Source organism: Helianthus annuus, chromosome 9 (assembly GCF_002127325.2).
Source record: "Helianthus annuus cultivar XRQ/B chromosome 9, HanXRQr2.0-SUNRISE, whole genome shotgun sequence".
NCBI classification, from domain to species: domain Eukaryota; kingdom Viridiplantae; phylum Streptophyta; class Magnoliopsida; order Asterales; family Asteraceae; genus Helianthus; species Helianthus annuus.
Window position 1 is genome coordinate 47783636 of NC_035441.2, and position 13897 is coordinate 47797532.

Consider the following 13897-nt stretch of genomic DNA (forward strand, 5'->3'; position numbering starts at 1 on the left):
GCGTTGAGGTTGTGGAGGTCGTGATGAACGTTATGTTTGTAGGTTGCGAATGCTTCCGGCCAATATCGTGTTTGGTCGGGTTGACGAGCCTTCATAGCGTCAACGACGCTTGTAACGAGAGCCAATTCTTCCTCGTGGGTCCAAGATGCCATCTTCTTCGGGTTGGGTGGATAGCGGTGGATAGTGACGGGTTTGGAAGTGGGGTAGCCGGTGGATAGCGATGGTTTGGAAGTGGGGCAGCCGGTGGATAGCGACGGGTTTGATATGGGGTAGCCGGTGGGGTTGGGGGTTATTTATAGCGGACCCGAGTGGCGGTTTGGGATAGCCAAACGGTTTGAATTTAAAATTCAAACTTTCAAAATGGTCAAAATGACCCGCTATGACATGGCGGGGTCAGCGACTAGGAGCCAGCCAGCTAGCATGTCACCCCCGCCCCACGCCCGGCTTGAAACTCAAGCCCCAAGGGCCACGCCCCAACCCAAGCCCACCCGGGGTGGTGGCTTGGGCGTTTTCCCCCAACCCAAGCCCTATACCCCATAGTCTTACACTGTGTTCCCGAGTTTCATTTAACGATAGAAGAGAAAGGAAGGGGAATTATAAGGGAATGGAAAGGAAAAGATGTGATTATATTCATGTTCCCGAGTTTAATGAAAAGAAAAGGAAATGAAAGGAAATTAAACATTTTATGTGTTCCCGAGTTGGGAGGAAAAGAAAAGAAAGTTTATTTATAATGAATTAGAGGGTAATTTAGGAAATTTAAAAAAGTTTGAGATTCATAATAATCTTTTCTCACCAAATCTCTCCAAATTGGGAGGATGAATATTTGCATCAATCATCCCCTTGTTTCCTTTCTTTTCTCACCACTTCCCTTCCTAAAAAAATCTCTGGAACACATTTTTTGCTCTCTTCCTTTTAATTCATTTCTCTTCCCTTGTTAAATGAAACTCGGGAACATAGTGTTAAGGCTGGTGAGTGTGGTATAAAACTTTTATGCGGGTTTTATCAAACCTCATCAACGTTACGTAGATTCCATGTCACATAGAAGGGCTTTAAACTTTTTTCATTTATCTTGCATGTAATGGTTTAAAGCCCTTATCATAATTACTTAATTATTTGTTTTTTTTATTTTATATTATTTTAAGTTACGTATCATTTTTATTTAAAACAAAATTGAAAAAAAAACATAATTTCAATAAAATAATTAAAATAGTAAATTGCCAAAATCGTCCCTGAGGTTTTGGTATGTTTTTTCATTTTCATCCAAAACAAATTTTTTGTCCCATATAGTCCTTCACTTTTGGGATTGTTTGCCATTTTCATCCAAACGTCTTACTTTTTTGCCAAAATCGTTCCTGAGATTTGTGATTTTTTTTCATTTTCATTCAAATAAAGCAAATTAGAAAAAATAAAGCAAATTAGACTTTTGGATGAAAATGGCAAAAAAAAAAAACCAAAAGTGAAAGTCTATATGGTACAAAAAAATAGTTTTAGATGAAAATGACAAGCATGCCCAAACCTCAGGGACGATTTTGGCAATTTACTCTAATTAAAAGATTACAAACTACTTAATCGGGCATACGATATTCACCACGACCCGTTGCGGCGAAAAACTTCCCACGTATACGCCTCAGAAGACGGATATATCTTGGTCGTTTGCTATAATTTGAAAAAAAAATATAGTAGCAACAAAATAAAGATGTATTTATAAAAAGTTAATAGAGAAAAAAATACAAACAATCAGATCCTCCGACACGACGAGTCATGCTTTTGACAATGCAAGTTCTTTGGTAGGCATCCACCTCTCGATCGTTATAGGAGCACATTCGACATTCTCGCCATTCTAACGGTGCCTTCTCGATCGTCACCTTTTGAGGAAGTATCCAAAAAACCGGGAAGCGGTGGTGGCGTTGTCGGATGAGGGGAGGTTGGGGTGGTAGGGGCATATGATAATACCCAATCTCACCAGTTCACGGGTCTCTTTGGTATCGTTCTTCTTGCTCGTTTTTTGCTAAATTACCCCAAAACGGATTGTTGGAGTCCCACGCATTTTGATTGTTGGGAAACATTGTGTGAGTATGGTAGAATGTATAAAATTTATTGAGAGTAGATGCTAGAAATGGTATAGTTTGAGTAAAAATAGTAGGATATATATATATAGGTGAAAATTTTAAAATAAAAGTTATTTTTTATAATATTACTGATGAAAAACGGTAAAGTGAATGGGGACCACCAAAAAAGAGCCGTTGGCACTCGTTACCATGCTAGCGAAAGATTAATAATGACCCCCCCCCCCCTATTTGGCGGACGGGAAAAATGAGAGGGGCGCTAACGAGGGAGACGTGGCAAGGGGCGGTATGTCACACCCTGCCTAAGTCTCCCTGCCTAAGTGTAGTGGTTAACTATAGGTCCTTGCAACATACTAGACGAAAGTATATTTTTACATGAGTGTATTGGTTTTGTGTATGCTTCAATCATTAAATCATATTTTTGATATTTAATAAAATAAAAAAGTGTGATTAGTTAGAAAAAACATAGGACACTTATCTATCACTCACACCTACTCTTTATAGCATAATGTTAAGTTTGTACTTTAAGAAGTAGATAATAAATGAAGAATAAATACTATTAGATCAGTTATGTTGCCGTCTTAAAAAGTCTTACTAGAGAAAAACTTCGTAGAATAAAACTTAGTAAAAAAAGTGCAATGTTTATTACAAATGTTCCTCTCTAAAATAATTCATATATTTCAGTTTATGGAGTCCAATATTTATATGACAACTATTTAATTTGATGTAGTGTACAAAAATATATATATATTCTATATGTATATTATGGACGATGGACCAAGTACTTACTTGTCGTCTCTTCCTAGGGCAATAAGCATCCTTGTGTACATTTAGCCATCGGACATCTATGTGTGCGCGGAGCAGTTAAGCTTTGCCAATATTAAATGTGATAAACATCTTCTGAACTTAAGATTCACATTGACTAGTTTTGGGTAGAAATTTGATATTTGATGATGCATTCCATGTTATTTTTTGTGCTATTTAGTATTTACTTATTATTATATCCTCGAAATACTAAGAATAATTTCTTATCAAACCAATCGTGAGCATACCATGGGTTTAACATGTCTCTCTTTAAAGGTTTAATCATGGACTTAGTTAAAACCAATATAAATGCCTGGTCTTCTATATGGTCTCTAGGGCTGTCCAAAAAGCTCACTCGGATTTAGCTCGGAAAAGCTCACTTGATATGGCACCGTTTGAAAGTGAGCCGAGCCGGCTCGGCTCGGTTAGAAAGTGAGTCTAGCTCGCCTCGGCTCGTAACGAGCCGAATTGGCTCGATACCAGCTCAGCTCGGCTTAGCTCGGATTAACTTACTTCTAAAATATTTTATTTATATATATTATAATATATCACAAAAAAATTGATTATTATTTACATGTAATTAGGAGTGTAATTTGATATCTATAACATATTTGAAGGTTGATTACCATGCTAGTGAACTTATATTGTATTTCGTTGAAATTAAGACCTTAGACCATGTGTAGTGGTAATGTGGTATAATGCCCCCACCATGGGGCATTATCCGACACGTGGCGTCCTAGTCAGCGATGGGGCATTATAGCAAAAGTGGCGTAGTGGGGCATTATGCCAATAACCCCCATTCAATCATTTTACAATCATTTCACAATTATTTTTTTTTAATTTAAAACATAAAAAACTTCATTAATTTAAAAAAAAATTACATTACTTGAAATAAAAATAAAAAAAAAACTGAAAAAAAAAACAGAAAAAAAAACTGAAAAAAAACAGAAAATAAAAAAAACAGAAAAAAAAACCGAAACAAAAAAAATAAACTTAAAAAAATAACATGATCTAGAGTCCATATTTTTCTCTAATTTTTTGGCGACGCATTTGCGCAACGCATCGCCTTGTAGGTGGTTGATAGGTTTGGACAAAAACTCAATGTCCTTTTCCATTTGCCTCGCCTCTTGCATCTCGTTAAATTTTTTGGTTTCGGCCACTCGTTCCTTCATAATCTCATAACGTTGGTGGCCGAGGTCGCGAATGTCTTGGAGACGACGGTTCATCTCCTCGAAATCTTCCTTTAACTCGAGATCGGAAGACGACTCAACCGTTTTTTTCCCGGTTCCCTTTCTTCTACCGGTGGGTCGGACCAACTCTTCTTGAATTCCCTTGTCAACGTCCACCGCCTCATTTAAATCAACATTGCGGGCATCCGATGTCGGAGTTGACGGGTCAACGGAGGATGATGTTTTTGACCTTTTAGCCCGACGTGTACTACTAGACGTCATTGGATTAACTACCGCCCACTTTGGACTTTTTCGTAGTAGCTCCCAACACTTATAGTACGTGAAAGGGCATTTTGTCCTCTCGAACTCCTCCAAAGTCTTCATTAAAACCCCCATGTCACCTTCACCGCTCGGCCGATTATCGTAGTTACGTTGGAAGACTTCTTGGAACGCATGACACTTGTTGTTGATGTCGGTCCATTTGCTAGAAATGGAAGCTTTGTCCCGATGTTCGCCTTGACCCCACGTGCTAAAGAAGAGTGCACGAACCCTATCCCAAAAAACCGGGCCCGTTTGAAAGTTTGCTACAAAAAAAAAAAAAAAAAATTATAAGTTGTATGTTAAAAATTAAAGTAACAAAATAAGTAAAATAATATTTATATAAAATAGTTACCGGTATCTTCGTCCTCCGAAATGTCGAGAAACACCCGAGTCAACGTGAATTCCTCTTCCTTCGTCCATTTAATGATATTTTTTGTACGCCGCGGTGCGTCTTTTTCCTTCTTCTTATGCGACCTTTTGCCGCGTTTCGATGTTTCTTGCACCGGTTCGGGTTGCGTCTCCGGTACGACTTCCACATGTCACACCCAGGCTTTGCGGAAGCGTGGTTATTTTGGTGTGACTTCTTAATACCATAGCTTAACCATAACAAAGCTATATGAAATAAAACCATGCAAGATCATCCATTTAATTAAGTTTTAAAAACCAAATACAACAACACTGTCTCAATGGAAACACATCCTAACGACATTGTTCAACAACACAAACATTAACATGACATAAACACAGTTTAAGGACTGTGACTTGTCCAGGAAAGAGTCACATTCCCCAAACCAGGATGACCTCGTAACTAGTGCAGCGGGAAAACGTGTCATACCGCGCCAGATCCTTTAATTCCCTGAAATACATGTAAGTTGAAAAATCAACAATAATGTTGAGCGAGTTCATGTGTTTAGTATGTGCGCGCGAATAAACCTTTATAATCATTGTAAGTGTGAATATTTTGCAAACTCTGGTATGAAAGCAAATAAGGAAACATATCAGTTAATGTGTAACCACATGGTCCAACCTGCGGGCGCATGGGAGGGGATAGGACAAGGTCACCTCATGGTCCAACCTGCGGGCGCATGGGTGGTGTTACGACAAGGTCACCACATGGTCCAACCTGCGGGCGCATGGGTGGTGTTAAGACAAGGTCACCACATGGTCCAACCTTAGGGCGCATGGGTGGGGTTTGTTATGCTCAAATAGGCCTATCACTTGTATCCCTCGATCGTACTACGAGGACTAATGTTCTTAAGGTTTCACCTACCCAAATCACATAACCTAACAGTTCCTTCCTTAGCTGACCATACCATGTAAGAAATATTCGTAATCATAGTAACATGTATTTCACCCCCGCAGTTTAGAAAACTGAAAACAGTTATGAGAAAAGGGGGACATGAACTCACTGTCGGTGCGTCTCTACCAAGTGCTCCAAATCGGGCAGTTGTGCAACGACCTACATGTGCTAATTCTATTAGACGGACGGCCGTGCCTTAGCTTTATAGTTTAAGTTTTTGGGAAATAGTTAGACAACTATTTCGTGTTTACTTCTCGTATATACTTGGTAGTAAATCTCCTTCCCAAGGATGGGGGATTTAATACATGTGCGTTCGAATTATATCATTAAGTCTCACTTAATATATATTTATTTCTAATTCCAAAATATAAATATTTTTCTTAAAAATAGTATATTTTCACTTCACCTAATGTTCCCCAAAAATAATACGTCGATAAAATACGCGTTCATAAATATTTCCGTATAATGCGTAAGTTACGTTTTGTCATTCGAGTGGTAATAAATATTACCATTGTAACTTATATAGTTATCGTAGAGACGTTCGTATTATTTTGGATCTGTTAACGTCCGTAAATATTATTTTTACTCTAAAAATAATATTTATGTATTTTCACAAAATAATTATAAACAATGTTGTGAAAATATATACTTACCAAATATATATTTATCGCTTTAATTTTGTGAAAATCCCACCTCCGAATATTTGTAAATAAAGTCGTGGCGAAATATATTTTGAAAACATGTCGAAAAGATATTTCTAACACTTATAGTGAAAATAATTCTAAGTGTTAGGTTTTTAGAAAAATTTCGCCAGAGTTTCCTCTGTAACTGGAGGTGGCCACGCTTTCAAGCGTATCATTTTCTTTTACTAAATCAATTTCAACAACTTCTTTATTCAATCAAACAATTTCCGACACATCAAACTAGTCGACAAGTATGTAAATCGCATAATCACATGAACTTGTAGTTTTTCCGAAACTATAGTGTAAATCCCATTATATTTAGTGGATCTTCATATAAAGTAATGTGATCTCGTAAAAACCTCGTTTTTAAAGTAAATCCATCTTTACAACTTCTCGTCATCTTTTACAAAGTTTGTTATTTTGTCGAAACTTTTCATTTCACAAGTGTTTACACACTTGTGGTTTATAAAAATCATGCTTGTTAGTGTAAGATCCATTTTTAGAAGACATGATTTCTTTAATATGTGGTTCTTTGAAAATACCACTTGCAGATACGTAGATCTGCTAGTTTTAAAACACCATTCCACAAGTAAAACATTTTTACACAAGTTCATGATTCGCGTGTGGTAGAGTTTCACCTTTTAACCCTTGTTCTATTCAAAACAACCTTATGTCATGATTCGTGATCATGACCAAACCGGGTTAAACGGTGATCCAAGCTACCACAACATAGATCGGGTCTAAATAATCACAAATTTCAATTACTACAACATTTACACAACTAGTGAGCTTTTAACCATCATTTTTCATGCTTTTAGTAGACTTTAATGCACCATTTTGTAAGATTCCGAGTTTTAACCGTTACAACACATATTAACCGCTTTAGATTAGTTCAAGTAAGTGTTTTAAGCATCATACCTCTAGCTCGAGGCTAGGGAAGAATCTACGCGCAAATGAGGTGGATAAAAGCTAGAGAAAGAAGTCCTTCGAGCTCCGAGTGCACCAAGCCTCCTAATACGTGACCCTTGATGCTTGTATGTGGTTGGAATGTGAAGATCAAAGCCGAACAATAGGATGGGTGTGGAGGGGATGTTCGGCCGAAGCCTCTTGAGGGAGAGAGAGATGAGTTTTTGTGGTGTTGTGTGTTGTGAGTGTTCATTTGTGCCAAACAAGTTACTTATAGACAATTTAGAGATTAAGGATCCATTGGTTCTTGTGTCCCCTTGATATCAAACAATCTTGATTAAAATAATAAAAAGGAACAAAGTGTGTCCCCTCCTAGTTTGGGGTCGGTTAGCAAGGGGGGGGGGGTCTTGGTTGGATTGTAACTAATAGTTAGTTTAATAGTTAGGTTAAGTAGGTTAGTTAAGCACTTAACCCGGTTAGTTGTGTGTTATGTTTTATAGTGGGTGTTAGGGTTTTCAGGGACCCTAACTGGCTCAGAAAAAGATAAATAATGTTTATGGCAATATTTTCATGTTCCGGGTATAGTCCGGTTGTTCGGTTGGATAGTAATCCGTTAAAGCGCTTAACAAAGCTTTTAAGTGTCGTTAATACCCTTTTTAGTGACACAACCTATTCCCGACACCTTGGAAAGTGTCTAGTAACATTTTTCTCATGTTTTGGCACTTAACTAGCCAGCTAGAAGCTGAATTGTTCATTAAAGTGCTGTGTTTTGTGCTCAGTGTACGTTTTAGGCACATCCAGTCATCGTAACTTATTCCTAGAGACGCAGTTCTACAACCCTTGTATCCCTACACTCACTATGGGTGTAGTAAAATATTTCTGGCTCATACAGGCCTTAGAGGCAGTATCTGCCTGATGCTGGCTTTATCAGCATGTTCAATAGGTTATCCGTTCATAGTGCTACTGTGCTTTTGTGCATCATGTTTGTCACTAGAGTTCAGCATGTAAATAATGTAGTGACAGCAAATAGAGTATGATGCAAGTATGTACAAGTATCAACAGTCAAGTAGCAGTTCATCAGTAATTCCAAGTAAGCACAGTAATTAAGCAGCAAATAAATCATTAATTAAATCGTACGGATACCTGGTTTAGTGAGGGTTGTCACATTCTCCCCCCGTTAGAAAAATTTCGTCCCGAAATTTTAAGTTCTGCTTGTAGAAGCAGGGTTCTTAGGAAATAAGTGGGGGTATTTTCTTTCATTCGGTCCTCACGCTCCCAGGTGAATTCAGGACCATGACGGGCATTCCAACGAACTTTGACGAGTTTGACACTGCTCCGGCGGGTCTTGTTCACTTTCCAATCCGTGACTTCAACGGGTTCTTCAACGAAGTGGAGCGTGTTGTCAACATGAATTTCGTCGGTGGGAATGGCAACGGTATCTTGCGTTGGACTTATCTTTAGGTTGGATACGGGAAATGTATCGTGAACTCCATTCAGTTCAGCAGGTAGATCCAACTTGTATGCTACGGACCCAATTCTTTCCAGAATCCTGAACGGACCAATATATCGCGGATTCAACTTCCCACGCTTCCCAAAGCGTGCCACACCCTTCCAGGGTGATACCTTCAACAAAACCATATTACCTACCTCAAGCTCTAGAGGTTTCCTATTTCGATCCGCGTAGGCTTTCTGACGGTCACGAGCCGCACTGATGCGATCTCGGATCTGTGCAATCTTATCAGTGGTTTCCTGGACTACATCAGGACCAACCAACTGTCTATCGCCAGTGTCAGACCAACAGAGCGGTGATCTGCACTTGCGCCCATATAAAGCTTCGAATGGCGCGACACCAATACTGGTATGGTAGCTGTTGTTGTATGAAAATTCAACCAAAGGCAAATGCTTATCCCAGCTACCGCCCAAATCCATCACACGTGCTCTCAACATGTCTTACAAAGTCTGTATCGTCCGCTCACTTTGACCGTCAGTCTGCGGGTGAAACGCGGTGCTCATATTCAACTGCGAGCCAAAAGCTTCTTGGAAGGATTGCCATATCCTTGATACGAACCTCCCATCTCTATCAGAGATGATTGAGAGAGGTACTCCATGGCGCGTAACAATCTCTCTCATGTAAATTTCAGCCAGCTTGCTCGTATTATCCTTTTCTCGGATAGGTAAGAAGTGTGCTGACTTCGTTAATCGGTCCACTATCACCCAGATAGTGTCGTGGCCTCTTGGCGTTCTTGGCAATTTTGTAATAAAATCCATGGAAATTTGTTCCCACTTCCACTTGGGAATCTCTGGTTGTTGCAGAAGTCCCGAGGGCTTCTGGTATTCCGCTTTAATCTTAGCGCATGTTAAACATTTGCTCACATAAACAGCAACATCGCCTTTCATCCTAGGCCACCAATAATAATCTTTAAGATCCTGGTACATCTTATCCACTCCAGGGTGGATAGAGTACCGCGACTTGTGAGCTTCATCGAAAATAACCATCCTTAAACCTCCAAACAAAGGAACCCAAATCCTTTTCTCAAAACACAACGTTCCTTCCTTGTTTGGTACCAATAACTTCTCCATCCCACGGAGATATTCTTCCTCAAGGTTTCTCTCCTTGAGAGCTTCTTTCTGCGCGGCACGAATGCGCAAGGAAAGGTCGGTCTGAATAATCATCTCCAAAGCCCTAACCCTTATGGGCTTGATCCTCTCTTTTCTACTTAGGGCATCGGCGACCACATTCGCCTTCCCTGGATGATACTTTATCTCGCAGTCGTAGTCGTTCAACAACTCGACCCATCGTCTTTGCCTCATATTCAACTCCTTCTGGTTGAATATATGCTGCAGGCTCTTGTGATCTGTGAAGATTGTACACTTCGTACCATAAAGGTAGTGTCTCCAGATCTTTAAAGCAAAAACCACTGCGCCAAGCTCCAAATCGTGAGTGGTATAGTTCTTTTCATGCACTTTCAGCTGACGCGATGCGTAAGCAATAACCTTTTGGCGTTGCATCAACACACAACCCAATCCTTGACGCGAAGCGTCGCAGTATACCACAAAATCATCTGTACCTTCCGGTAGTGCTAAGATTGGCGCGTTGCAAAGCTTATCCTTCAATATCTGGAATGCTTCTTCCTGTTTGATTCCCCAATCAAACTTCTTGTCCTTCTGAGTGAGGAGCGTCAATGGTTGTGCGATCCTTGAAAGATTCTCAATGAATCTTCGATAATAGCCAGCCAAACCCAAGAATTGCCGAATCTCGGTTGGCGTCTTCGGCGTTTCCCAATCCTTGATCGCCTCGATCTTGGTTGGATCCACGTGGATTCCATCTCCATTTACCACGTGCCCAAGGAATTGCACTTTTCGTAGCCAAAACTCGCACTTAGATAACTTGGCATACAACTGTTCCTTCTTTAGCAGCTCCAGAATGGCTCTTAAATGCTGCTCGTGCTCAGCCTTCGTCTTTGAATAAATCAAAATATCATCGATGAATACAATCACGAACTTATCCAAGTACGGCTTACCAACTCGATTCATCAAATCCATGAATACTGCAGGTGCGTTTGTCAACCCAAACGGCATAACCAGAAACTCGTAGTGCCCATAACGAGTTCTGAAAGCTGTCTTTGGGATACTCTCCTCTTGTATCCTTAACTGATGGTATCCAGATCGCAAGTCGATCTTTGAGTAAAAGCTTGGACCTTGCAGTTGATCGAACAGATCATCAATTCTTGGCAGAGGGTATCTATTCTTGATCGTCAGCTTGTTCAGCTCCCGGTAGATGATGTTTATTTGAAAATCATCATCCTTCTTTTTGACGAGTAGTAATGGGGTTACCCCAAAAGGGAATTTTGGTTTGTTATCTTCCTTCTCTATCCATTGCTAAAACTTCTCTGTCAATCTTTGCATCTCCGAAAATGTAAGTCGCTACGATGCATTGACTACGGGTGCAGTGCCGGGAATTAAATTGACGCGGGATTCGACTAATCGTTGAGGAGACGATTTCGGCAAGTCTTCGAGGAAGACTTCGGGGTATTCTCCAATCACAGGGATATCTTCGGGTTTTGGTTCTTCGGCTTCTTTTTCCACGACATGAGCCAAGAATGCAACACATCCTTTGTGCGAAAATTTTTGTGTCTTCTTTGCCTGATAATCCATAGGAGCGTATCCTGCTCCATGAATCACAATCATTTCTCCGTTCGTCGTCGGGGTGCGGATGACAATCTCCGCTGGGTTGTTCGTCAATCAGTCCATCCCAATTATCACATCGAAGCTTCAGTTAGGCTTATTCTATCGAGAACTGGGTATCTAGGTTACTTACTACTAAAACAACTATATTTTCTGAAGCTAAAATTTGACAATACTGTCAAATAGAGCGTAACATTGACTATTATGAGACGTACCGATATCCACGCTTGGATTCTATCCCCGCTGTTGAGCTTTCATCCACGTGCCTAAGTGTTCTTAGGGCAATACTTCCTGAAATGCCCCACATCACCGCAATTAAAACATGCTTGGCCACAGCCTTGATCGTCACCATCCCTGCCTCGATAGTTGTCTTCGTCGTTATTTCCTCCGCGATTTCCGTTACCATCTTGACCTCTATTTCCATGTTCAGTACCTTGCCGACACGTTTCCTTGACATGTCCCACCTTGCCACAGTTACCACATTTTCCATACCTACACCGCCCGTTATGGTGACGTCGACAGTTGTCGCACTTTGGTAGGATACCCGTGTACTCTTTTCTCTTTTTGGCCTTGTCGTCGCCACTCGACTGGGTACCCTGTTTGAAATTCGCCAACTTCCTCTTGTTGTCCCTAGATGACTCTACATGAGTCTCCTTCTTCTCCTCAGAGGCTGAAAATTTGTTCATTCTGATTGCCTCTTCCGTCAGGGCTACACTTAGATTGATGGCCTCAGAGATTGTTGCAGGCTTTGATGTCGTTACCATACTCATGATTTGGGGTGCCAATCCCCAAATGAAACGCTCAATCCTCTTAAACTCCGGATCTACCATGTAAGGGACGATACGCGATAGAACTTGGAACTTCTCCGCATACTCAGCTATTTTTGGACCTTCCATCTTCAAGTTCCAGAACTCAGTTTCTACCTTCTGGCTTTCTGTTCTCGAACAGTACTTTTTATGCATTAGTCCTTTCAGCTCGTCCCATGATAGAGCATACGCAGCAGCCTCGCCCATTGTCTGAACCTGAAGTTTCCACCATGACAGAGCCCCATCTCGGAACAGCCCGGAAATGTACGTGACCTGATCTCTTGGGGCGCATTTGCTCGCACGCAAAACAGTGTCCGTCTTCTCAATCCAGCGTACGAAGGCTACGGCACCCCCAGTGTCGTCGAAATGTAGGGGCTGGCAGCCTAAGAACTGCTTGTAGGTGCAGCCGTTGGGTGGGTTATTTCCTGAGGTACCTCCGTTGCGCTCGGAGTGATGGGCCTCGTATTGTGCGATGACTGCAGCAATGATTCCCTGAAGTTCCGCCTCGTTGGTGGGTATGCGTACATCCCGTCTTGGAGGCATCTTCTAAATGATGATCGTATGGGTCAGGTGATAGTAAGTAAAGTGTACGTAAGTATACAACAATATGATCAATCACATAACATCTCATGTCATAGAACATAAACAATAGGTTACTGCGATTGCATTGCCACAAATCGAGACCAGAATGTAAGGTTTACAGGTACCCAACTGTATCATACAACATCAATGACTTAGTAGGTGACGACCCTAGGCAAGTCGTGCGATCGCTGGACATGTTCAGGAATCTCTGGTTCGTCCATTTTCAAATTCCAGGACTCCATCTCAAGCTTCTGTTATTCCAGTCTTAGAACCATATTTCTCCTTAATCATTTCCTTGAGCTCGTCCCAGCTCAGTGCATAGGCAGCATCTGTACCAAGGGTCTGAATCTGAAGATCCTATCATGAGAGTGTGCCATCTAGAAATGACCCCGAGGTAAAGGTAACACTCTGTTGGGGTGAACAGTTAGTCATTCTTAGAATGGAGTCAATCTTTTCGGACCAACGGACAATTGCAATGGCGCTTACTGTTTCGTCGAAGTTCAAAGGCTTGCAGTTCAGGAACTGCTTATAAGTGTGGTCAGTTGGGGAGGGGGTTATTTCCAGTAGTGCCATTGCTGTGCCTAAAGCGGAGAGATTCATGTCGTGTAATTGCCTCTGAGTTGCGTTTTCGCAGCTCGGCTTCTATCCTTGGCAACGTACTGGTGTTTGTGTCACGCCTGTGTGGCATTCTCCTCTGCCGAAATGGCATGAAGCGGGTTAGACAACATTCCAATTGTCTATGAGATACATGGCACCATAAGCCATCATGTAATCTCCCAATTTTACACGTAAATATACTCAATGTATGGGTGGGGAAAAATAAATTTCTGAGCCTTCACATAGGCTTGCCAATTTGGCTTGATGCTTGTACTAGAATGTACTCGAGGCTAGATCGCCTTGGTCATTATTTATTTCCTGCTACATTGGTTTTCATTAGCTTGACTCGCAGAGTCCACCGGGATTTCTGTGCACTACAAGTCGTTATTACGTGGGCCCCCGTAATAATAAATTATCTTGCACAGTTACCCCACATTTTCTCTCGTCCAAGCAGATGATCAACCAAGGAGCAACAGCA